Source organism: Ranitomeya variabilis, chromosome 1, assembly GCF_051348905.1.
Source record: "Ranitomeya variabilis isolate aRanVar5 chromosome 1, aRanVar5.hap1, whole genome shotgun sequence".
Taxonomy (NCBI): Eukaryota; Metazoa; Chordata; class Amphibia; order Anura; family Dendrobatidae; genus Ranitomeya; species Ranitomeya variabilis.
Window position 1 is genome coordinate 388,565,466 of NC_135232.1, and position 27,609 is coordinate 388,593,074.

Here is a 27,609-nt window from a genome sequence, read left to right on the forward strand (position 1 = left end):
ACTAGTGAAACGTGCATTCGGGTTACGAGAGGCAGCATGCAACCGGCATTTACATGTCAGCTTAACTTACACAGGTAATATGTACATTTCATAGCTTGCCAAGCAATGTTAATAAATGCAATCGTACTCTTCATTTCACGTTATCATTTCTGTGATTAGCTATCTACTAGGGAGAATTCTCCCACAGCGGTATCTATCGACATATGCTGTGCATTGTATATATTTTGCATCACCCTAAACAATCACTGTATCTGCATGATTTACTGTTCCCAGACGCCAAGGATCGTATTGATGATTTAATACACATTTGTGTCCAAACATTCAACTTGGGTTATTTATTCCTGTGAGGATTGCAATTGTTCACACTCACCTCTTCTCATTGACGTCTGGAAATAACGGTCTTTCATGCAGATATCAGGATATTATAGTACAGTATGGTTATTCAATTGTATGCATACAAGATCTATTTCAATGTATGATGGCTTAACACCGATATAATTATGATTCATGCTTAGTCATACAGTTGTGCTCAAAAGTTTACATACCCCGGCAGACTTTTTGCTTTCTTGGCCTTTTTTCTGAGAATATGAATGATAACACCAAAACTTTTTCTCCACTCTTGTTTAGTGGTTGGGTGAAGCCATTTACTGTCAAAATACTGTGTTTTTTATTTTTAACCCCTTAATGACCGCCAATGTCATTTAAGAGAATTGCCTCCCTATACAGGTGACAATCCAGCAGCTGTTGGCTGTACAACTTGCTGCATCAGCCACGATCAGTGTTTGTAAATCTATTTAACCCCTTAGATGCTGCTGTCAATAGTGACTACATCATATAAATGGTTAACAGAGTGTGGGGGCTTCCTCTTTATCCCAATCGGTGCCCTCAGATCATGATTGTGTGGCCCTGATGTTTGCCATGGCAATTCATGACCAAAAAGCGGCCTTAGAGTCTGACGGCTGTTGTAACCTGTACAGAAGTTAGCGGCATTTAAGTAGTAAAAATACACTTTTGCATTCCTATCATGCCACTTTGCATTAATTCCTAAAAATCACCTGAAGGGTAAATAAACTACCTGACAGCAGTTTTTAATGTGTCGAGGGGGTGATGTTTTTAACATGGTATAACTTTTGGGGGTTTCTCTATATATAGGAGTCCCAAAGTCACTTCAAACATGGATAGGTCGCTAAAAAAAAAAAAATTTTGTAAATTTCCTTGAAAAAAATGAAAAATTGTGGCTACATTTTTAAACCTCCTAAAATGCTAACAAAATTAAAGAACATTTTACAAATGGTGCTGATGTAAAGCAGGCAAAGGGGAAATGTTATTTATTAATGTTTTGCTGTGGTATGACAAACTGGATTAATGGGATAATCATTCAAAGTTTGAAAATTGCTAATTTTTTAACATTTTTCTCAAGTTTTTGATATATATATTTTTTTTTATAAATAAACAAAACATATCGACCTAAATTTACCATTATCATAAAGTATAATGTGTCACGAAAAAACAATCTCAAAATCACTGGTATTTGTTGAAGTGTTCCAGAGTTATTACCACATAGTGACACTGGTCAGATTTGAAAAATTTGGCTCCGTCACTAAAGGGTTAAATCATAATGAATACCCAAAACATTCAAATGACCCTGATCAAAAGCTTATACACACCCCATTTCTTAATACTGTTTATTGCCCCCTCTAACATCAATGCTTGAAGTCTTTTGTGGTAGTTGTGGATGAGGTTCTTTATTTTCTCAAATGGTAAAGCTGCCCACTCTTCTTTGCAAAAACCGTCTGGTTCCTGTAAATTCCTGGGCTGTCTAGCATGAACTGCGCGCTTGAGATCTCCCTAGAGTAGCTCAATGATATTGACGTCAGGCGACCGAGATGGCCACTCCAGAACCTTCACTTTGTTCTGCTGTAGCCAATGAAAGGCCGACTTGGCCTTGTGTTTTGGATCATTGTCATGTTGGAACATCCAAGTACATCCCATGTGCAGCTTCTGGGCTGATGAGTGCAAATTTGCCTTCAGTATTTGCTGATAACATGCTGCCCCAAATCATTAGCGATCCACCTCTGTGCATTACAGTAGTAATGGTGTTCCTTTCATCATAGGTCTTGTTGTCCTCTCTCCAAATGTAACATTTATGGTTGTGGCTAAAAAGTTCAATTTTGATATCATCACTCCAAATTACCTTGTTCCATAAGTTTTGAGGCTTCTATCTGTGCTGTTTTGTGTATTGTAGGATAGATAATTTGTGGCATTTGAACAGTAATGGCTTTCTTTTGGCGACTCGACCATGCAGCCCATTTTTCTTCAAGCGCCTCCTTATTGTGCATCTTGAAACAGCCACACCGCTAATTTTCAGAGAGTCCTGTATTTCAGCTGATGTTATTTTTGGGTTTTTCTTTGATTCCCGAAAAATGTTCCTGGCAGTTGTGGACGACATTTTTGTTGATCTACCTGACCGTGATTTTGTTTTTACAGAGCCCCTGATTTTCCATTTGTTAATCACAGTTTGAACGCTGCTGACTGGCATTATCAATTCCTTGGATATCATTTTGTATCCCTTTCCTGTTTTATGCAGTTCAACTACCTTTTCGCATAGATCCGTTGACAATTCTTTTGCTTTCCACATGACTCACAATCCAGAACCATCAGTGGCTGGATGAAAGATGCAAGAGGCTGCCTGGATCCCAGCTGTTATGCACACACACTGATTCATACAAACATGACACGGGGGTAAGGATGTTACCTTTGGTAGCCATTCAAACCCATTTGTGTCAACTTATGTGCATGTTATCAGGCTAAAATCACCAGGTATCAGAACTTTTGATCAGGGTCATTTGAATGTTTTGGATTGTCATTAGGATTTAAAAAGAGAAAACACAGTAGCTTGACAATAAATGGCTTCACCCAACCACTAACCACGAGTGGAGGAAAGGTTTTGGTGTTATCATGCATATTCTCAGAAAAATGGCCAGGAAAGCAGAAATTCTGCCGGGGTATGTTAACTTGAGCACAACTGTATGTGTACCATGGTTAGTACCCTTTTTGAAAGTATCACAGCTTGTAAATGCTTTTTGTACAGTCTTTAATATCTTGTTTCAGGGATTTTCATCCATTCTTCCTTGGAAAATTCTTCCAGTTCTGTGACATTCCTGGGCTGTCTCACATGCACTGTTATTTTGAGGCCTAGCCACAGATTTTTAATGATGTTCAGATTAGGGGACTGTGAGGGTATTTGTAAAACCTTTAGCTTGTGCCGTATGAGGTAGTCTATTGTGGATTTTAACTACCATCTTTTTTTTCAGATGGTGTTATGTTTGCATCAAGAATTTGTTGAAAATTTCATGGAATCCATTTTTCCCTCTACCTGTGAAATGTTCCTCGTGCGATTGGCTGCAACACAACCCCAAAGTATGACTGATCCACCCTCATGGTTAATGGTTGGAGAGATTTTCTTTTCCTGAAATTCTATGCTCTATTTTCTCCACAGATACCTTTAATCATTATGGCTAAAGGGTTCTATTTTAACCTCATCGGTCCACAGAACTTGTCTCCAAAATCAGGCTTGTTTAGATGTTCTTTTGCATACTTCTGATGCTGAATTTTATGGTGAGGACGCAGGAGAAGTTTTTTTTCTAATGACTGACCTTTCCATGAAGGCAATATTTGTGCAGGTGTCTCTGAACAGAAGAACAATGTAGAACAACTCCAGAGTCTGTTAAATATTTCTGAAGGTCTTTTGCAGTCAAACGGGGGTTCCGATTTGCCTGTTTAGCAATCCTACGAGCAGCTCTCACTGAAATTTTGATCGGTCTTCCATTCCTTATCTTAGCCTCTACTGTTAATTTCCATTTCTTAATTACATTTCGAATTGAGGAAAGGGCAACTTGAAAATGTTGTCGTCTTATAGCCTTAGCCTGCTTTGTGGGCCTCCACCATTTTTAATTTTCAGAGTGCAAGGCAGCTGTTTAGAAGAACCTATGGCTGCTGTTTTTTGGCACAGGTTTAGAGGAGGTTGAGTTTTTATGACGCTGGGAAATTTGCAATACCTGGTCTTTCCCAACGATGATAGCGAACAATCCATAACCCTAACAGGCTAATTAGTCTAAAACATTGGTCATAGTTATCGGAGCACACAAATCATCAAGATTGCAATAGTTTGGGCATCGGCCCATTTTCCTTTTTGGTTAAAATACAAAGGAAATGCTTCATGTTTAACTTTAGCTCTTTTAGAGATCATTTCATCTTCAACTTGCTGAACTATTCACAATTACAGTAATTCTGACCAAGGGGCCTAAACTTTTACATGCCACTGTCTGTACATAGACAGATATATTTATATCTATACATATATTTACATACACAGCTCAGAATAAAGGAGTACACCCACTTTGAAAAACAAGATTTTCATTAATATTTCACTGAACATAAGAACAGTTTTAAAAATTTGCAATTTTTTGACATGTTTGTAAACCCATACATTGACACTAAGGTTAATAATAAAACTACTCAAATTAGTTGATTCAAAAAGAATACACCCCATATCAATTTTCTCATGAGGGATCTCCTCCCAGATCTAGATTAAAGCACCAGTCAACTCCTGGACAGTCTGTGGTGCAACATAGCATTGGTGGATGGAACAAGACATGATGTCCAAGATGTGCTTGACTGGATTCAGGTCTGGGGAATGGGCAAGGTCAGCCCATAGCATCAATGCCTTCATCATGCAGGAACTGCTGGCACACTTCAGCCACATGAAGCCTAGCATTGTCATGCATCAGAAGGAACCCAGAGCCCACTGCACTTGCATATAGTCTCACAATGGGTCTGAGGATCTCATCGCGGTACCTAATGGCAGACAGGGTACATCTGGCTAGCACATGAGGGCTGTGCGGTCCTCCAAAGAAATGCCTCCCCATACCATTACTGACCCACTGCCAAACCAGTCATGCTGGAGGATATTGCAGGCAGCAGAAAGCTCTCCACAGCGTCTTCAGACTCTCTCATGTCTGTCACATGTACTAGGTGTGAACCTGATCTTGTACATGAGAAAACATATCCGGGTGAAGCGTCACTTGATGTGCTTTCCTTGAAAACTTTATTTTAGCAGGTTTACAAAGTTCACGCTTTTCGAGGTCAACACAGGACCTCTTCATCAGGACAAAAAAACAAGTGACTCCTTGTGATAAATGATCTTATTTATATGTGGTCTTTCTTTGAAAAATAAAAAATTGCCAAATGAAGCGCATGATGATGTCAGAGTTCATCGCGTTATAAAAAACAAAAATATAAAACTATCCCACATATTTTAATAGTAGAAATACATCAAGAAATACATCAAGAAATACAAGACAATTTACTAAAAATATCAAGAAATGAAAAATGAAATTATGCCTTGTACCATTTGGCGTTTTTTTTTCCCCCAAAGAAAGACCATGTATAAATAAGATCATTTATCACAAAGAGTCACTAGGTTTTTGTCCTGATGAAGAGGTCCTGTGCTGACCTTGAAACATGATGACTTTGTAAACCTGACCAAATAGTTTTCAAGGAAAGTATTCGTTGGTCAAATTTTATCAGCAGAACATCAAGTGATGTTGCTGGTGAAAGAGCTGCTGGGAACGCACGTCAGTGCCCGGGGGTGATGTCATAGAGGTAACCTCCGATCACTGAGCACAGATCCCAGCTGGGTTGAGCTGCAGCGACTTCGATGAGATCCCCGCTAGCACAGTGAGTGCTCACTGTGCTAGCAGGGATCTCATAACAGCTCAGCCCGTCCGGGAACGGAGCTGAGTGACAAGAGGTTACCTCTATGACGTCACTCCTGGTCACTGACGCTGCATTCCCAGCAGCTCATTCACCAGCGGTTTTCAGCCGGGACGGTCACATCTTGGCACCGTCCAGGTTGAAAACTAATTATCCCCCAGACATGGATTACTGCGTGAGACACAACGACGGACAGGCATGGTATATTGTTGTTTTTTATTTTAGTTTTATTACAGGAGATCGAGGGCTTCGTTGGAATTAGGCAAGGTTGTAAGTATGGTTTAATTAAGATTATTAAAGGAGTGTCATTTTTTTCAAATAAAGGAGTTTATTCTGGCTGTGTCTTTATTTACCATACACAACTATAGGATTAGCAATGGATAGGTGTCTTATAGACGCTTCTCCATTACTAAGCCATGGGCTTGATGTCACCGGTGACATCAACCCCACAATTACGAACCCCACTTGCCACCGCTACAGAGCAAGTGGGAAGAGCCGGGCAAAGCGCCAGAATTGGCGCATCTAATAGATGTGCTTTTTCTGGGCAGCTGCGGGCTGCTATTTTTAGGCTGGGGGGAGTCAATATCCATTGCCCCTTACCAGCCTGAGAATACCAACCCCCAGCTGTGAGCTTTAGCAAGGTTGGTTGTCAAAAATGGGGGGAAACCCACACCGTTTTTTTTTTTTTGTTTTTTTTTTTTAATTATTTAAATAATTAAAAAATATGGCGTGGGGACCCCTCTGTTCTAGATATCCAACCTTGCTGAAGCTGACAGCTGAGGGTTGCAGCCCACAGCTGTGAGTTTTCCCTGGCTGGTTATCAAAAATAGGGAGGAAATATCAGGATGTGTGAAAGAGACCTCATAGCGGGTTTTTATGTTATGATGCTGTCACACACTAAGACTACTTTTACTTGCAAAAAATAGTTTTTGCATTGCCATATTTTGAGAGCTATAATTTTTTTCATATTTTGGCCCACAGTCATGTGAGGTCTCGTTTTTTGCGGTACGAGTTGGCGTTTTATTGGTACCATTTTCGGGCACATGACATTTTTTGATCGCTTTCTATTCCGATTTTTGGGAGGCAGAATGAACAAAAACCAGCAATTCATTAATTTTTGGGGGCTTTTATACCGTTCCACGTTTGGTAAAATTGATAAGGCAGTTTTATTCTTCGGGTTAGTACGATTACAGCGATACCTCATTTATATTTTTTTATGTTTTGGTGCTTTTATACAATAAAAACTATTATATAAAAAATTATTATTTTTGCAACCCTTTATTCTAAGAGCTATAACTTTTTTTAAACAATACATTTTTATTGAAGTTTGCAAAAATAAATGGTACAGGAAGGGAAGGTACTTTAACGTTATCCAATAGTACATTGCATCAGAAAAAGTATAACAGTCCTTCGTTTATGTTCCAGTACCAGCAATAAACATAACACAAGTCATAACGAAGGACGAGTGTAACAACAAAGACAAAGACAAACATAGAATGTGGGACAAGGGATCGGGGGGGGGGGGGGGGGAGGGAGAGGGGGACCCGAGAAGGGATTATAGTAAATCTGTATCCGTTTGGGTAGTTTAGTCAGGCGCCTGAGGACTAAGGTTAGACAATCGGGATACCGGATCCGCAAAAGGGGTGTGGCTTGCATATTCTGCCCAGGGGAGCCAAATAAGTTCAAATCTGTCGACTGTCAGTTAGTATAGCAGTTAATTTTTCATTTACCATATACCAGGATAGGCGAGATTTAACTCCCGATAAGTCCAAGCCTGTTTTTTTCCATGCCGAAGCTATAGTTTGTTTAGCTGCTAAGAATATAAATGTGATAAGGGCCCGGGAATATCTAGGAATATTAGAAATACGCTTATTTAATAGAGCTTCCCAGGGTTTTTTCTTAAGGTTAATATTCGTAACTGAAAGAATCAAGAAATAAACTCTGGTCCAGAACCTTCGAACTGTTGGGCATAGCCACCAGATATGGAGCATATCCTATGGAGTTACATTTCCGAAAGCAGTTTGGGGAATAGTTAGCCACAGCCTTTGCTATTCTGGCAGGGGTCAGGTACCATCTGGTTAATACTTTGTAGTTAGTCTCCAACATGAGGGTATTGAGCAAACCCCTGGTGGAGGAAGACCAAATTTGGGTCCACTCCGAGTCTGTCAGCGTTGAACCTATGTCAGACTCCCAGCGAACGGTATAACCCAGGGACCTCCTCTGAGTTGGGGAATTGATATGTGAATAAAGAAGGGATATGATACCTGGGGCATATGGGTTTTGGCGGCATCTCTGTTCAAAGGGGGTGAAAGAATAAGGGGGGGCTGAGTTTCTTAGTAAGGATTGAACAAAATTTTTAAGTTGCAGGTATCGAAATATTTATCTCGATGGGAGATGGTATTTCTCACTCAATACAGAAAACGGGATGATTCCATCCACGTTAAAGAGGTGATGAACTCTCGTTATTCCCGCAGCTACCCATAATCGGAAGTCCCTAAGGGAATCCATTCCCGGAGGGAACTGGGCATTACCCCACAGGGGGGCCAAGGGCAAAAATGGTGAAATTAAGTGTGAGGAGTATTTTATGGAATCCCAGATTCTGAGAGAATGAACCATGATGGGATTAGTAATTTCTCTCCGGTTTACTGGGAGAGTCCAGAGTATCGTATCAAGGGTACTTGAGTGAAGTTCCGAGGCCTCTAGAGCTAGCCACAGGGGGGGTTCGGTGTAGGCGTGATACAACGTCAGTTGACCTAGTTGGGCTGCTTGATAGTATTTCGAAAGGTTTGGAACCCCCAATCCCCCTTTTAGACGATGGCGGTAAAGGGTGGCTCTATTAACCCTAGGGAGACCCCCCTTCCAAACAAAAGAATTAATTGCTCGTTGGGCTATTTTAAGGTATTGTGTAGGGACCGAGACCGGGAGGACCCGGAATAGATAAAGTAGTTTAGGGAGAATAGTCATCTTTAGTGCGCGTATTCTGCCGAGCCAAGAAAGATGAAGTTTACCCCATGACTGGAGTATTAGGCGGATTTTACAGAGCATATGAGGATAGTTAGCCGCGTATAGCGAACCGTATTCCGGTGTAAGTTTCACTCCTAAGTAGTCCAAATGGTTAGAGGTCCACTGAAACGGGAATTCTTGTTTTAACAATGTGGTGACAGAGGAGGGGAGATTGATATTCATAGCATAGGACTTAGAGGGATTAATTTGTAAACCCGAAATGCGCTCAAAGTTATTAAGAGTTTGCAGTAAAGCTGGGAGGGATGAACGAGGTGATGTTAAGAGGAGCAGCATGTCGTCAGCAAAAAGGAAGAGTTTATGGGGAACTGATGCTATAGTGGCACCCTGGATGGATGAATTGAGCCGAATGTGTATCGCCAAGGGTTCAAAGGCTAAAAGAAATAATATGGGTGATAAGGGACAGCCTTTGGTTAGTGCCTCTTTGAATAGGGAAGCGTGGGGAGGAGAAGCCGTTGTATCTAACATATGCAGAAGGGGAGCTATAAAGGGCCTGAATCATTGTAAGAAAGCAAGGAGGGAAACCCCATTTCCGCAAGACCGCAAACAGATAAGGCCAAGAAACGGAGTCAAAGGCTTTTTTAATATCAAGCGATAATAACATGCTTGGTAAATTGCGCTGTCTGCAATGATGCAGCAGGTGAGAGACTCGTCTTATGTTATCTGATGCTTGTCTATTGGGAACAAAACCCACCTGATCTCTGTGTATTATGGTCCCCAGCCCTGAGTTTAACCGTTGAGATAAAATTTTAGCTAATATTTTAAGGTCTATGTTAATTAGAGATATTGGTCTGTAGTTGGACCATGCTAACTGATCAGAATTAGGCTTAGGTATCATAGACACAGCTGCTATCAACGATGCTTCTCCGGGTTTATTTCCGTCTCTCAAGGAATTAAAATAATTAGTAAGGTGGGGTATCAAGAGTGGGGCATATTTTTTATAGTATAAGGCTGTAAAACCGTCCGGGCCTTTTATTGACTTTCAATTGTTGAATAGCTAACTCTATGTCGTTGGAAGAAATGGGTTGGTTTAACAGGTCAATCAGACCTGGTCCCAACGCCGGGAGTGGGACAGAGTACAAAAAGGCATCTAGCTCACTGGAATCGACGGTTGAAGTGGCACTATATAGTTGTATTAATTTCTGCTGGAACAATTGAGTGATCTTCAGTGGGTTGGACGTGATTCCTGAAGGAGTACGTAGTCTTACTGGGGGACGGGGTTGAGGTAAACATTTTAGCCGTCGCGCTAGGTTAGAATTGTTTTTATTATTGAGGGCATAAAACAGTTGTTGGGACCAACGCAAGGCTCGGTCAGCATTTTCAGATAGACAGAGGTCAAGCTCAGTTCGGGCATGGGTGAGATTTCTGTATATGTCCGGGGATGGCGAATTTTTCAATTGAGTCTACAGCACTGATACCCTATCTTCCAATTCAGCCTCTCTCGCGAGTCTCTCTTTCCTCCTACGGGAGGCTACTTGAATACACAGGCCTCTCAATACTGCCTTGTGCGCTTCCCACAAAGAAATCGGAGAAGAGGCCGACTGAAGATTGAGAAAAATATTATTCTAGGTGGCCTTTTAATTTTAAAGCGATCTCGGGGTAGGAGAGCAGAGAATCATTCAGGGTCCAATTAAATGAATATGGTTTAGGGTGCAGCGCGGAACATATAAGCAAGATTGGTGAATGGTCAGACCATGGGGTGGAAAGGATGGAAATGTTAGAGATGTTAGGAATGAAGGATGGATGGGCAAATATGTGATCTATTCTAGTGTGGACTAGGTGTCGCGGGGAAAAATACGTATAATCCCTTTGAGAGGGGTGCAAGTCCCTCCACAGGTCTACCCATTGGTATTGGCAAAGGAGTTTATTAAGGGAGGGCGAGTCCGTCGACGGGAGTGGTGATGGGATAATAAGGGATTGTGCAGTAGTTTACCTATCCAAATGAGGTTTGAGCATACAGTTAGTGTCACCGCAAAGTATAGTGGCTCCCTGGGCATGCTCGGTGATTAATTCACATAATTTAGAGAAAAAGGCGGTTTGATGGGTGTTAGGGGCATAGTATGAGACGATGGTGACCAGTTCGTCTGAAATAGTGCCTGTAACTATCAAATAACGCCCTTCCTTATCAGCTACTAAAGATTTAAAGACGAAGGGAACGGACCTCTTAAAACAAATGGCCACACCTTTAGTTTTATTAGAGGCGGTGGATAAATAATATAATGGGTAGGAAGCGGACAATAACTTTGGATAAGAACTGGCAGAGAAATGTGTCTCTTGGAGACAGACCACGTCAGCCCTTTGAGACCTATAATAGCGAAAGGCCTTGGTACGTTTGTGTGGAGAGTTCAAACCTCGTACGTTATGTGAAATGATCGTTAACGGCATGGTAAAGAGATATGGGGATCGCCTATGTTAGCTATCATTCGTGTTTTCGGGTTGGAAGTGAGGAAGTCCTCCCGACTCAAGCGAGGTAGGTTGCCTTTACTCGGGTGGAAGATGGGGGGGGAGGATTGAGTAGTCGGGACAGCACAAGTAAGGAGAGTTGGGTACAACAGGGATATAAGGGTAACAAGGGAAACCATAACAGTGGCTAAGCACAACGTGCTGAGCAGCAGTGTATAAGGACACTGTAGGGGCATAAGGACAATTCAGGGACAACGCAATTTAGAGTAAACCTAATAATTAGGTGTATATGAAGGGGGGGGGGGGTAGGTGGGGGAAAGCTGGGTATGTGAAACACCAATAAGGCCTAGCTGTATATCAGGACTACATGTGTGTTGTCAACTATGCCAGACCTGTAGGGGTGGCTATGAAGGGAGACCCTACAGCCACAATAACTCACCAAAACAATACATGGTGTGAAGTCAGTATCAATAACCTGAAAATACAAATATAATACAAATAATATAACGGAGCATTACAAGAAAGAGAGACCCTCTCAGGCATTCATAGCTGGTGAAATAACATTTCGGAACCGAATTCCAAATAGGCGGCCAGTAAGGGCCTAGCACCGAAGAGTCCTAGAAGGAAACTGTAAACAATCTTAAACTGTAAAATGAAGAGCCATTAAGATGCATCAATATTATTAACACCAACTTTCTGTCTGCTATAAAACAGCCAAGAAAATAAAAGGGAAAAAAAAAGTAATATTGATACTAGAGGGTTCCAAGGCTGTAAATGTGAATTGTCTAGGTATGTATCCAAGCTCCATGTAGAGCTATGGTATTCGCTGGATCTCAAGGGGGGTCCGATGAGACCCGCGGTTCAGGTCGTCTGTCTCCCGACCGTGGCATTGACGATGATGGCAGTGAGGCAGGTGAGGGGGGATTCATAAGCTGCAACTTGGTGAGGCAGCGGCTTGCTCCTTCTGGGGAAAGGACCGTATGAACCATCTCTCCGTGGGTGAACATCAGCTTAAAGGGGAATCCCCAGCGATACTTAATGTTTTTGGAACGTAAAACTTCCAAATATGGTCTCATTGCCCGTCTTTTCGCGATAGTAGTGGGGGCCAGGTCCGGGAACAGTTCGTAGGAGTGTCCCTGGAAAACCAAAGAAGTAGAATTTCTAGCGGCTTGGAGAAGTTGATCTTTAGTTTTATAATAGTGTAGCTTTAAGATTATGTCCCTCGGGGGGCCTTTGGAGTTTTTCCTGGTTAAGGCTCTGTGAATACGGTCCATCTCAAGGCGTTCGATGGAAATGCCTGTTAGGAGTTCCTGGAACAGGGCTGTAGCTGTAGATTGAAGGTCTGTGATGGTTTCTGCCAGGCCTCTAATTCTAATATTGCCTCTACGAGCACGGTTCTCAAAGTCCTCGAGCTTATTATTGAGGGTATAAATCTCCTCGTGAAGCGCCTCTATGTCTTTTTCATGGGTAGCAATGGTGGCGAGAGACGAATCCATTTTGTCCTCCAAGTCTGAGGTACGAGATCCCAGCTCCCTAATTTCCTTTGTTAAGTCTTTAGTCAGTTTGTCAGACATTTTGGATAGTTCCGTATGTAAAATAGACTGAAATTGAGAGAGTAGAGCATTATGATCCGGAGCAGGGGTACTCGGAGTCTTGGTGGTAGAGGCTGGGATTGTTTCGGACTCTGCTCCGTCTATAATGGAGGAGTTGGAGGATTCGGACTGGGAAAGAGGTCCTGAAAGCATATTATCCTCTAGATCGGTCAGCGCCTGGAATCTATTGCTAGCATACCTAGGATTATTTTTGCGCTGCTTCGTCATGGGAGCGGTTGGAGTAAATGGAGAACCACGGTATTATATGACCAGCTTAAAGAAGTAGAGTCAAGGATGATGCATACTGTGCGTTGTCCCTTACTGGGATTGGGGGGGGAGCTGAGTTCAGGCCATTAGAGTGGCCTCAGAGAGGCCTAAAATTAGAGCAGCACAGTCCATGCCACCTGATAATGAAGTGTCGATAATGTCTGGAGAACTGTCAGGGCTAGGATTGTTGGGCCCGTGGAAGTGTTGTATGGGCAGAGGTTCACTACTGTTCTGGCCAGGGACCGCCGCACAGAACACTATGGCAGGACAATCTAATGATCAAAGCCCCTCAAATTGTCCTGGAGGAGCTTAACTCCACTCTGACGTGCACATATATTTGAGATTGGTACAAATTTCAAGGAATGGACACTAGGTGTCGCCATAGAGACATTAATGAGACCAAAAATCTGTCCTTTAGCGGCTATAAAGTCCATAAAAAAAATAAAAAAAAATATCAGTCAGTGCAGGAGCTCCTAATTAATGTGACCAGTCTGTGAGACTGTAGTCTTCTCACTTTATTCCAGGGGGACCACAAGTCACAGGATACTTTATGTGTAGCTGTTAATAAACCTCTCGGCTGATCTCCCACAGCCCCAGGGGGTAAAAAGTAGCTCCGATGTGCCACAAGTCACAGCAAGTCTTATATAAAGCTGTTATAAGTTTCCACAATTTGCTTCCCACAGCCCCAGGGGGTATAGAATGGCTCTGATGAGTCTTATAAGAAGATATGGTAGCCGATGTAGCTTATGTAGGGGCCTATCAGGCACCCCAGATATGCTGCAATCTCCTCTTAATGCAGCGGCGATGAAAAGACTGACCTCAGGGGATTTCCCAGGCGCTGTTCCACCGATCAGCAAATCCCAAGGAAAGACGCCCGGAGCCTTCTCTCCTCTGCCGACGGCGATGAGGTAAATGGGCGGCAACGTGCGCGCGGTCCCCTCTCACCGACCAGTCTCTCCAGCGGCTCCAGCGACAGCGACGTCCAGGTAGAAGGCAGGTGGCTCGACCGGAGGCAGCTCCGAGACGTCCAGCCGCCAGGTAGGCCGGCGCGGTCACAAAGTCAGATAAGCCAGGTCCTCTGCAGTAATGGCGACCGGGAGAGGCGGCGGGCGGGAACACCAATGATGGAGCTGTGATCTCTCACCTGTCACAGGATCTTCCACAGCCTCAAAGCTTTGGGAACGCTCCTCCGGCCTCCAGTTAAACAGGAGAGAGGGTAGATGGAATACCTCGTCTAGCAGGGGAAACAGGCGTAGCACACCACGATGAGACGGAGGGCTGGAAGTGAATCCGACCAGGCCCAGGTCTGTCTTTAGGCCTCGCACTCTTGTAGAATCCGTGACAACAATCAGTGCCCAATATAGCAAAGTAATGCTTCCAGGGACTGAGGGCACACTAGTAGTGCCGTCAAATGTAGTGGATTGGTCCTTTAAAGCAATAAAATAGGTGGATAATAATGTCCAGCAGAGGAGCACAGGAAAAGCACGTCTTGCTCCCTCAGCAGCTGGCCACGCCCCCTAAGAGCTATAACTTTTTATTTTTCTGCTGATTGAGCTGTGTGGGTGATTGTTTTTTGCAGGACAAGATGGCATTTTCAGCAGTACCATGTTTATTTATATCCGTCTTTTTGATCACGTTATTCCACTTTTTGTTCGGCGGTATTCCTTTTTTTATGGTGCTCACTAAAGGGGTTAACTGGTGGGATAGCTTTATAGGTTGTGTCGTTGCGGACGCAGTGATACCAAATATGTGTACTTTTATAGTTTAGAATAATTTTTCCATTAAAATATTTATTTAGAGATAGATAAAATCATTATTTATTCTTACTATTAGTTATGATTTTTTTTAAAATATATTTTCACAATTTAAGTTTTTTTTTGTTTTGTTTTTTTTTTTTTACTTTTTTCTAACTTTTTTTTTTTTTTTTCTTTTTACTTTGCCCCAATATGGGACAATCATTTTTTTGCAGGTTGATCGCTTCTATAGTTTGCAGATGAAGCAGCATCTGCAAGCCATAGAACTGTCAGCGCTGCACTGACAGGGAGACTTGGTGATCATGCACTGCCCATGATCACCAATTTTCCTAGCTCTGGTGACCCGGATGTCATCATGATGACATCAGGTCACCATGGCAACGATCGGGAGCCCACGTCACGCCGCGGGGTCTCCGATCCAAAAGCAGAGGGGCTGTCAGCCCCTCTAATTGTGGTTCAACAGACAAAACTAATAAAAATGGCCTGTACAAAAATGATGGTACCGTTAATTTAATATTTTGTTGCACAACCTCTGCAAACAAATGATCTCTGTATTGCAATTTCTCAATGAAACTTCTGCATCTGTCTACAGGTATTTTGGGTCACTACTCGTGAGCAAACTGCTCCAGCTGTCACAGTACCAGCTCCATCCACAGATGTTCAATAGGATTTAGAAAAGGGCTCATATAAGGCCACTTCAGAATGGTCCAATATTTTGCACTTGGCCATTCTTGTGTGTTTGCTTTTTTTCTGTTTTTTAACTGTGTATTTTGGGTCATTATCCTGTTGAAGAACCCTTGACCTGTGATCTAGACCAAGCTTCATGTTTCACAGTTTGTACAATACCATTTTCTTATTACGCTTCATTTTTATGTCTGTAAACAAGGCTGATGAGACTTGTCAAAAAGCTACAGTTTTGCCTCAACTGTCCTAAGGACATTCTCCCAAAAGCTTTCTGGCTAGTCAATATGGATTTTGGCAAACTCCATTCTTGATTTTTTATGATTTGCTTTCAAACACTGGTTTCCTCCTCGGTCATCTGCCATGGAGTCCACTTTGGCCAAGACAGGGACGGCTGGTACAATCCGACACTGATATAAATTGAACTTGAAGTTCACCTCTAATTTTGGAACTTACTCTGGGCTCTTTGGTTATCATTTGTATTATCCATCTCTTCAATTTGTCATTAATTTTCCTATCGCTACCACATCCAGAGTGGTAGCTACAGTCCCACAGACACTTAACCTGAGAATATGTGCAGCTGTAGCAACAGGAACCTCAAGTTCTTTGGAGATGGTCTTATAGCCTTTACCTTTAACATGTCTATAATTTTCTTTCTAATCTCCAGAGACAACTCTCTCTTTAGATGTCTTTGGTCCATGTTCAGTGTAGTAGACGGTTGATACCAAACAGCACAGTGACTACTTTTCATCCTTTAAATATACAGACTAATCACAACTTTGTGGACAACTGTAATGCTAGTTACAGGATATATGTTAATTTAATCATAGAGAAACTATTTTCAATATTTTTCTAGGTGTACCTTCATTTTTGTCCAAATCACTTTAAGCATTTTTTTTTAAAAATGTTTCTATTGAACCACAATTCCCACGACTAATTACCCACTAATTAGCATAATGCCACCCTGTTATGAAATTGATTTGGCATATCAAAACATCAATGAGCCAATATAATGGGCATGTTAGGAAGGGAATAAAGGTAGCAATATATACATGGTGGCGTTTTGTTTTTTTGTTTTGGGGGGAGGGGGGGGTTACTGGGAAAAGGGTCAGGTTTCTTTTACTTAATCAGAGTAACATGATGTAGGAGCAGAGACCCAGTAGATTAGCACTAGAGGGCTAGTTGTCTCTACCCATGTAATGCTCCAGCTGAGTACCTCAGCCCCCACCACTGACTGCCAGTTTCCTGCCTATGTACAATCAGTGGTGGCGAGGTTATTCAGAGCTTAGCATTCAGAGAACTGCTAGATCTGCAGCAAAAAAAACTAAAACGTAATGTCATCAAAATGACAGCATAAGTTACACTTGCTGAAATCAGGATCTCTGCCCAAACATCGTGCTGCTTTCACGTTACATAGCAAAAACCTGATGACAGATTCCCTTTACACCCACTGTAAGTAGCTTGATTGGCATCCTTGAGGACAAGGTTTGTAATGAAGTTAGCACATGGAGATCTTGACTGGATACAATTACCGTATATACTCGAGTATAAGCCGAGAATTTCAGCCCTTTTTTTAGGCTGAAATTGCCCCTCTCGGCTTATACTTGAGTCATACCCAGGGGTCGGCAGCGAAGGGGGAGCGGCAGCTGTGTAATACTACTTCACCTGCTCCTGGCGCGGTGTCCCTGGTTCTCCGGCACCGACAGCTTCTTCCTGTAGTGAGCGGTCACATGGTACCGCTCATTACAGTAATGAATATGGACCCGACTCCACTCCCATAAGGGTGGAGCCACATATTCATTACTGTAATGAGCGGTACCATGTGACCGCTCACTACAGGAAGAAGCTGCCGGAGCCAGAGAACCAGGGACACTGCACCAGGAGCAGGTGAGTATGACGCAGTGCGCGATATTCACCTGCTCCGCGTTCCACCGACGGGCGCCGCTGCGCCTTCCCCGTCCTTTGCAGTGACGCTCAGGTCAGAGGGCGCGATGACGCGATTAGTGTGCGCGCCGCCCTCTGCCTGAACAGTCAGTGCAGAGGACAGGGAAGACACAGCGGCGCTCAGCGGTGGAACGGGAAAGGTGAGTATAACAAGTGCTGGGCGCCTGAGAGGTGAGTATATCTTTTTTTTTTTTTTTTTTTATAATCGCAGTAACAGCATATGGGGCAAATGTCTGTATGGAGCATCTTATGGGACCATGTGCAGCGTTACATGGGGCAAATATCTGTATGGGGCCATGTGCAGCATTATATGGGGCAAATATCTGTATGGAGCATCTTATGGGATCATGTGCAGCATTATATGGGGCAAATATCTGTATGGGGCCATGTGCAGCATTATATTGGGCAAATATCTGTATGGGGCCATGTGCAGCATTATATTGGGCAAATATCTGTTTGCGGCCATGTGCAGCATTATATGGGGTAAATACCTGTATGGGACCATGTGCAGCATTATATGGGGCAAATATCTGTATTGAGCATCTTATGGGGCCATAATCCACATTTGTGGAGCATTATATGGGGCAAATGTGTCTATGGAGCATCTTATGGGGCCATAATCAGCATTTGTTGAGCATTATATGGGGCATATTTTAATATGGAGCAGCTTATGGGGCCGATCATAAACTGCATGGAGCATTATATGGGGCTCCTGATTCAATATGGATATTCAAAAACACTTAACCTACTGATGTCTCAATTAATTTTACTTTTATTGGTATCTATTTTTATTTTTGAAATTTACCAGTAGCTGCTGCATTTTCCACCCTAGGCTTATACTCGAGCCATTAAGTTTTCCCAGCTTTTTGTGGCAAAATTAGGGGGGTCGGCTTATACTCGGGTCGGCTTATACGAGTATATACGGTAATTCACATATGGCACACTTGATCAGGCATGAACAGACATTAAATCCGTTCTCCAGACTATTGCTGAAAGTCTACAGTGACTTCAGTTACTGTATGTATACTTCTGGCCACATTCCAACTAGACATGAGCGGCCTCACTGAATTCACTTGTAGTAAGGCTAGTTTCACACTAGCGTTCGGCAGGGCTGCGGACGAAAGCCTCCTTCCTCCATGAAGCCCCACCCACTGCAGCACCTCTTCCTTCAGGTCCGCCTGCGTCTGCATGCGTCCTGGATACCCCCCATCTTTAACGTTGGGTACACAAGCCATGCGGATGTATGCGGATGCCTCCGCATGCGTCGTTTTGAAGCTGCGCCGACCGCAACAAAATCTAACAAGTTGTGTTTGACGCAGGTGAGCACAGCGTCAAGACAACGCATGTGGAGGAATCCGCATACATCCGTATGGCCTGCGTACCCAAGATAGGGTTCGCAGGACTCATGCAGATGTAGATGGAGCTGAAGAAAGAGGTGTGGCAGCGGGCGGGGCTTCACGGAGGAAGAAGGCTTTTGTCCGCAGCCCTGCCGAACGCTAGTGTGAAACTAGCCTAAGCAAGACATAGCATGCACATCAGTCAGAATCTGGTCAGATGTAAGCACATTGCATACTTGTGGTCACGTGACCGCTCTTCTTTCACCACAGATAGTGGAGAATCCTGATTGCGTGAGGTGTGCATACTGTGAGGACTCTGCAGGGGTCTGCAGTCATATTCATGAAGTTCAGGCTTTTAGCCTTTCCTTTTTTTTTTTTTTTTTTTTTTTTTTTTAGCAGCCATATTTATTTTTCATTGACATGGCTGCATAAGGCTTTGTTTTATGTGGGACACACTAATATTTTTTAGAGCCGTTTTGGAGAACATACAAATTACTGCGTAATTTAATTTTTTCTTTACAACACAAATATACACTGCTCAAAAAAATAAAGGGAACACTTAAACAACACAATGTAACTCCAAGCAAATAACACTTCTGTGAAATCAAGCTGTCCAGTTATGACGCAACAGTGATTGTGAATCAATTTCTCCTGCTGTTTTGCCCAGCCCCCCATGTGCTAGCCAGAGGTACCCTGAGTGCCATTAGGTACCACGAAGAGATCCTAAGACCCATAATGAGACCATGTGCAGGTGCGGTTGGTCCTGGGTTCCTTCTGATGCAGGACAATGTGGCTGGAGTGTGTCAGCAGTTCCTGCATGATGAGGCATTGATACTATTGACTAGTATGCCCGTTCCTGATACCTGAATCCAATTGAGCACATCTGGGACATAATATATCTCTCCGTTAAAGGGAACCTGTCACCCCCCCCAGTCATTTCAAACAAAATCACAAGCCAGAACGTAATTTTAAAATCCTGAAGGACCTAAAATTACGTCACGGCTTGCTGTGATTGGTCACGTCGCGGCCACATGGGCGGCACGCGACCAATCACAAGCCGGGACTTCAAGTAAGGAAGTAAACGCGCAAATTTTAAGCAAACAACGCTGCCGGTTCCCTCGCGGAGGTGCAGGCTGCGTCAGAGAGGTGAGTATAGCAATATTTTTTATTTTAATTCTTTATTTTACACATTAATATGGTTCCCAGGGCCTGAAGGAGAGTTTCCTCTCCTTCAGACCCTGGAAACCATCAGGAATACCGTCCGATACATGAGTCCCATTGACTTGTATTGGTATCGGGTATCGGCATCGGATTAGATCCGATACTTTGCCGGTATCGGCCGATACTTTCCGATACCGATACTTTCAAGTATCGGACGGTATCGCTCAACACTAAGCTTTCAAAAGTAGAAGTACCAATTTTTGAAAATAAGTTAAACTATTAACAAAATGCAGAGTGAATATACAAAAGATAAATCAAAATAAAATAAATATCTGGTGTGACCACACTTTGACTTTAAAACAGCATAAATTCTTCTAGGTGCCCTTGCAAAAAGTCAGGGATTTTGTATGATTATATAATATTCAGTTGTATGAGTAACCAATTATACCAAACAGGTGAGAATGATCACAATTTTCATATGCATAGGTGCTTCTCACAAAATTAGAATATCAAGAAGTCAAAGGGAACCGGTCACCAGGTTTGCTCGACACGAGATGAGGCCACCACCTTTCTGGCAGACGCGGTACTGTATAAGGTGCGCGTCTCTGACTGGGGAGCACAGTGATAGAGCAGCACGGAAAGGCTGTCAGTGCCAGCTCCCCCCCCTAGCATCACTCCCCCTTAGTGATGCACTAATTGAAGACCCCCGGCCGGCCAGTGGTAACTGGAGGGGAGGGGTCCTACGGCCACTCCTACAGGGGTTAAATCCAGGTGTCCGGCCGGGAACTTCCTCTTTTCCTCCCGGCGGACACCTGGGAGCTCGGCGCGAGCGGCCGTTACGATATGTAATTGCCCTTCTCAGCTTATTTAATTAATAAACTGTGACCGACCTGTTCAACCCAACCCAGGACTGTGTGTGTTTCATTACGGGATTGATGGGAGGGGGGGGAAGGCACTGGTTACGACACCCAGGTCTCCACAGTCTGGCAGACGCGGTACTGTATAAGGTGCGCGTCTCTGACTGGGGAGCACCTAGATAGAGCAGCACGGAAAGGTTGTCAGTGCTAGTTCCCCCCTGGCATCACTCCCCCTTAGTGATGCACTAATTGGAAGACCCCCGGCCGGCCAGTGGTCACTAGAGGGGAGGGGTCCTACGACCACTCCTACAGGGGTTAAATCCAGGTGTCCGGCCGGGAACTTTCTCTTTTCCTCCCGGCGGACACCTGGAAGCGAGGTGCGCATGGAGGCATACCGAGAGGTTCTGTCGCCATAGCGCACGCCAAAAGGGGGAGGTGTCACGATATGGTATGAAATATCATAAGTTAGTTTCTTGCTAGCATGCGGGGGCTAAAACCCCCCTCTCTCTTTTTCTCTTTCCTTCCCTGTGTTTCGATCTGTCTGTGTAGAAGAGCTTGCCTTGTGGGGGAGTTTTATTGACGAAAGGTATTTACGACTGGCATAGCTGCAAGGGAAATTTGTACTAGCAGGAACTGTTAGAGAAACTTCTAGAACCATGCGGTCCTTTGTTCTGTTATTGTGAGATATTAGACAAACTATTTAGGATAGTAGAATGATAAATACATATTCTTGATCTCCATCGAAGCATCTACCCATCACTCTAAACACAGTCGTCTAACTCCATCGGGGGAAGTAGGGATTGCTCTGTAAATAATAGGACATATTTGATCTCATAAGAAAGCTCATGTTAATACAAGCTGAATGCTGGGTGTGATATGATTCTGATATGTACTGGAACGGAGTTATAAGCATTAGACCAATTTGTATTCAAAGTACTCAGACTGAAAGGTAGGAGGATCTGGAAAAGCCAGCCCTTTCTGTGAGGTCACAGGCTGTAGGTTATAAAGTTGCTGGCAGGCTTCCAGGGGGGGGAGTTGTGAGTTTTTACCTGAAGCGACCAGACTGCGAGTGCCAATGCACTGGGATAGATGGAAAGCTCTCCTGGCCTAGCCTGCAATGCAATGATCTGAGAATATGTGAGTGTTACCTTTTCTTCCTTTAATCCTTTTATTTTCATAATTACCTTGTACATATTTGCAATTGTCTCATTTGTAACATCTTTGTAAAATATTTTATAAACACTGCCTAAAAATCATTTATGGAGTATAATATTTAATACTAGTTCGTTCTTCCTGCCCTAAACCGTACCCTGTCTCTGAAGGGAATTACGCTACTATTTTGGGGGTTAGCTCCGGACCTGTTTGATCGGAGCTGGTGGCAGCTTACCGTGTGCCGGCTTTTTGGGGGGGGTCACTGTAGCGACTGCGGCTTGATAATTATTGTTCCTGCCTGAGTGGGAGTAGTTATCGCGTTGCTGCAGTGCGCCCAATAGCCAGTACATAGCAGGCAGCCTTTCTGGCGACTAATTACCCCAGGTGCAGTACCTAATCTGACCTGAGAGTAAGGGGGGCGCCAGAGAGCTGCAAGTGTTAAGTGGAACTGTAAGCGGGATAGACACAAATCCCTGCAGTTCATGGTATACTGAAGAGCAGTGGGATACCTAAAATAAGCCCCTGCTGTAAACTAAGAGGTCAATAGCCTCGTGTGTGTTTTTTTTCATCACATTGTGGCAGTGGAGGGATAACTAGGATAAGCCCCCCTGCACATGTGATAGCCGTCTGCTGGTCTAAAGTCACCCCAATCCGTGACATATTGTGGGCAGCGGCTAAGGGATCTTGACAATTGGTGACAGTCACGGTGTGAATCGTGACATATTGGTGGCAGCAGTGGGATCCAGAGTTTCCCCGTCCTGCGACATCACCCCGTCAACATCTGTGGGGTTTCCTCCAGGACCGGAGTACACTCGTCCAGAGTCACACAGCGGTGAGTGTACCAAGGTTGTCAAGCAAATGTTACAAGAAATGGAGCTAACTTCAGCGGTAAAGGAGGTAATCCTACAACTATCACACTCGAGCAAAAAAGTGGTGAACAATACAGCACCACAATCCGCTCAACGATTATATTGACATATGGTCACTGTTATCAGTGGACCAACTAACGGTGGATAAAGCCAACGATAGGAATTTCGATAGGGAGAGATCAAAATTGCATTAACCATGAATAATTGGCTACAGGCCTTCGCAGTATTGGCCAGAAACATCCGGAATGCTGCTCTAAAGCTCTACCCCAATAAGAACAGCTACAAGCGGGATTCTCCGACGGGTTATTCCCTTTAGGCTAACAAGAACGCCAACCCTATCCGATAGCCTAAAATCAGCTCGTGAATTTCCCCAAATCCTTAGACAAAAAATTGAAAAGGAGGTAGAACTGGGTAGAATACCAGGCTCCTTTAAGTCGCTCCTCTTCAAAAACATTAAAATATCACCGCTAGGCAATATACCAAAAAGGAACCCGGGAAATACCGCCTAATCCATCTTTTATCTCACCCAAAGGGCAATTCGGTTAACGACGCAATTTCCCCAGAAAAATCCTCTGTCTCGTACGCTTCTTTCGATGATAAGGTAGTAGAATAAGTCCGGGCAGCCGGACCCGGCGCCCTGCTAGCCAAATCCGACATAGAATCGGCATTCCGTTTACTACCCGTGCACCCCAAAAGTTTCCACCTTCTGGGCTGTAAGTGGACCAACATTACTACATTGACATGTGCCTCCCGATGGGATGTTCCATCTCATGTCACTGTTTCGAGCTATTCAGCACCTTCCTAGATTGAGTAGTTCGGTACAAGACAGGCAGTAAATCCCTAATTCACTACCTCGACGATTTCCTGTTCGTCGGCCCCAGAAATTTTAACCTCTGCTCCGATTACTAGAAAAATTCAAATCTAGCTCACTCAAATTCAGTTTACCATTGTCACCGGAGAAAACGGAGGGACCATGTAATGCGTTGCCCGTTTTGGGCATCGAAATAGATCCGCTTACCAGAGGATAAAATACTAAAAACCCAGCAAATGTTGAAAGGCTTTCGTGAAGTAAACAAGGTAACCCTACAGCAAATGCAGGCATTATTGGGCCTACTGACGTTCGCCTGCCGCGTAATGCCGGTTGGCAGAGAATTCTCACGCAGACTTTCTTTGGCAACAAAAGGCGCTTCGAAACCCGGCCGTAGAATTAGGCTTACTCGTTTGCTAAGAGATCGCAAGCAAGGGTTTAGGGCTGACAATAGGGTGGAACAAAACAGAGGGTTTTGCAGCAATCTACAAAAACCAAAGGACAAATCTGATTGCCAAGAGCAATGGACGTCATCAAAGTGGGGGCAAGACCCAGCCCTATGGGAATTGTTTGCGGTAGTAACGGCATTGGAGTTATGGGCCGATTAGTCGAGAAACATGAACATTCATTTCCAAACACAAAAAAAAAAAAAATGCGAAAACAGCAGAGAGTTTAAATCACATGTCTTCTTCATCCTTCATACTCGCTCTCTGGCGCCGGCTAGCGCTGATATGCCTTGAAAACAATATTTGGTGTAGGGCCACCGTGGTGGCTGAAGTTGACGATAATATCATTAACCCACTGTTATTTTCCAATTGGCAGGCTTTCAGGATCCAGCAGCCCAACGCGCAACCCCAGGGTATTACGTGTCCACTGTCCCTGCGGGACACAGTGGCCAATCACCTGGCAGGGGTATGGTAAGGATTGGGAGGAGTGGTGCTCACTAAGTTAGGGTAGGCCAGTCGATGAAAGCGATGGAGCACGAAGCGCGGTGACAACTGATTTTCTGTTACGGATGAGGGAAGACGGGGCGTCGGGCACGGCGGCACAACGGAAATTATCGGGGCTAGTATTTTTCTTTCAATTATTGGGATGGGTTGACGTAACTAAGTCCTTCTGCATAAGACAAGCCATAAAAGGTTGGAAAAGGCTTCAGCCAAGAATGTTGCCGCCCCATTTCTCTGAGACTATTGCAGGACCTGATTGCGATATCCCCGTCAGTCTGCTCATCGCAATATGAGGCGGCCCTCATACCGGCAGCTTTTGCGACCGTCTTTTTCGGAGCACTGCGTATTAGTGAATTGCTACCGCGGTCAAAAAACGCGTCGGAAGGAGGCCTAATTAATGAGGACATAGTTATATACAGCGACGCCCTGCGCATCAGGGTTTGAAAATCCAAATGCGATCCCACCGGTAGGGGCACATGGGTCCCGGTTAACTCTACAGAGGGCTCAGCTTGCCCGCTGAAAATTGTTAAAAGATACGATGTATTAGGACACGCTGGTAGATTTTTCTTCACTCAATCTTCACTCATACAGACGGGTCCCCTCTGACCAAGTACCAATTCCAGGCACAGTTCAAGCTATGCTTAAAAAAAAAAAAACGCAAATCCAAAGGAGTATGGAACACAGTCGTTCCGGATAGGGGCGGCAACAGAGGCAGCTAAGGCAGGAGTGTCAAGAGGCCGAAGTGCAGAGAATGGGTCTTTGGAAGTCCGCATGCTTCGCCAGATACATAAGACCCGACTTGCTTAATTAACATGTGTTGTCTCTTACAGGGGTTGAAGTTTGGGTTGTATGAGATTCCTACGTATACTGGGCCGAAGAGAGGGCCAAACTGCGGCCGGGAGGAACAAATCTTTACCTCCCGGGCATAAACGTTAACTGGAGGGATGTCAAAGGCCTCCAGTGGAGGCAGGTGTTCAAGGAGATGGTTGGCATAGCAAGGATGGCGGAGCACCTGGTGATAATGGTCTTACACGTGGGTGGCAATGACCTTGGCAAACAAAAGGTGGCCGAATTGTACAAATGGGAGACAACTGATATGGATTGGTTCAGCTGTCTATTCAGGAACATGATACTGGTGTGGTCGGATGGAACACCACGGGACCTATGGCGAGGAGCAAGAGATAAAAAAGCCATAGAGCGGACAAGGGGTAAATTCAATGCTCGGATTGGAAAATGTGTGAGGAAGAGGTGGTATCGTGATTCGTCACCAATACCTACAAGGGGATAACACGCCACAATTAAGACCGGACGGAGTTCACCTAACGGACATTGGCCTCGATAATTCTTGTTGGGTTTACAGGATGGGGTTGAACAGGCCCTAACATTGATGGGTGGGGTCGGAGTCCCGCGTAGGTAATACACGGGATCCTCCGTGGCGGAAGAAGCGGAGGAGGGCAAAGGTCGTAACCGGTCGTTGGGCCAATTCCCCTGTCGATCACGGACAGGAGCTCGGCGCGAGCCGCTCGTTACGATATGTAATTGCCTTTCTCTGATTATTTAATTAATAAACTGTGACCGACCTGTTCAACCCACCTAGGACTGTGTGTGTTTCATTACGGGGTTGATGGGAGGGGGGAAGGCACTGGTTACGACACCCAGGTCTCCACAGTCTGGCAGACGCGGTACTGTATAAGGTGCGCGTCTCTGACTGGGGAGCACAGTGATAGAGCAGCACGGAAAGGCTGTCAGTGCCAGCTCCCCCCCCTAGCATCACTCCCCCTTAGTGATGCACTAATTGAAGACCCCCGGCCGGCCAGTGGTAACTGGAGGGGAGGGGTCCTACGGCCACTCCTACAGGGGTTAAATCCAGGTGTCCGGCCGGGAACTTCCTCTTTTCCTCCCGGCGGACACCTGGAAGCTTTTGTCCCACCCTCCCTCCCTTTTAAAGGCTATTGGGGATACTAACCCGCGGGATAATGTAAATTTGTAAAGTCTATGGCAATTTAAAAAAAAAAAAAAAAAAGTGTGTATATAAGCATGTGGATGTAACTAACCTTAGTAATTTTATTAAGTCACAGCGGAAGAAGCGGAGGAGGGCAAAGGTCGTAACCGGTCGTTGGGCCAATTCCCCTGTCGATCACGGACAGGAGCTCGGCGCGAGCCGCTCGTTACGATATGTAATTGCCTTTCTCTGATTATTTAATTAATAAACTGTGACCGACCTGTTCAACCCACCTAGGACTGTGTGTGTTTCATTACGGGGTTGATGGGAGGGGGGAAGGCACTGGTTACGACACCCAGGTCTCCACAGTCATGGCTGATATACAGTATTCTATAATGCTGGATATAAGCCCCCAACCCAACCTGGAAGAACTGAAAAATAGCTTATTATACTCACCTGTGGGGCGGTCCGGTCCAAGGGGTGTCGCTCTTCTTGGCCCGATGCCTCCCATCTTATGATCACCGTCCTTCTTGGTTCATGTGGATGACGCATCCCTGCATCATCCACACAGTCTGCTCGGCATTGCGCACCAGTGCAGGCGTACGTATCTTCCCTGTTGAGGGCAGAGCAACGTACTGCAGTGCGCAGGTGCTGGGAAAGGTCAGAGAAGCCCAGCGCCTGAATACTGCAGTACGTAGGGACGTGTCATTCACATGAAGTAAGCAGGAGAACAGCGATCATAAGAAAATCGGAGGCGCTGGATCAAGACCTGAAACACCCCTCGACCAGACCGCCCCGCAAGTATAATAAAACTTATTTTTCTGTTGTTCCAGGTCGGGTTGGGGGCTTATATAAAGCATTATAGAATGCTGTATATAAGCCCTGAAAGGCAGTGGCCTTATCTCATATTGGCCAAACCTGGTGAGAGGTTCCCTTTAATTTCAGTTCTTTAATACAAAAAATGAAACTCATTATATAGAGTTATTATAAACAGAGTGATCTATTTCAAGTGTTTATTTCTGTTAATGTCGATGATTATGGCTTAAAGCCAATAAAAACCCCAAAGTCATTATCTCAGTAAATTAGAATAATTAACAAA

General features: G+C 44.2%; 1 protein-coding gene across 2 annotated transcripts in view; it reads right to left on the minus strand.

Annotated features, from left to right (window-relative positions):
• The window catches only part of SMC5 (structural maintenance of chromosomes 5), a 290,983-nt gene that overhangs the window by 179,394 nt on the left and 83,980 nt on the right, over positions 1–27,609 (minus strand). The gene's annotated exons all lie outside the window — the stretch shown is intronic.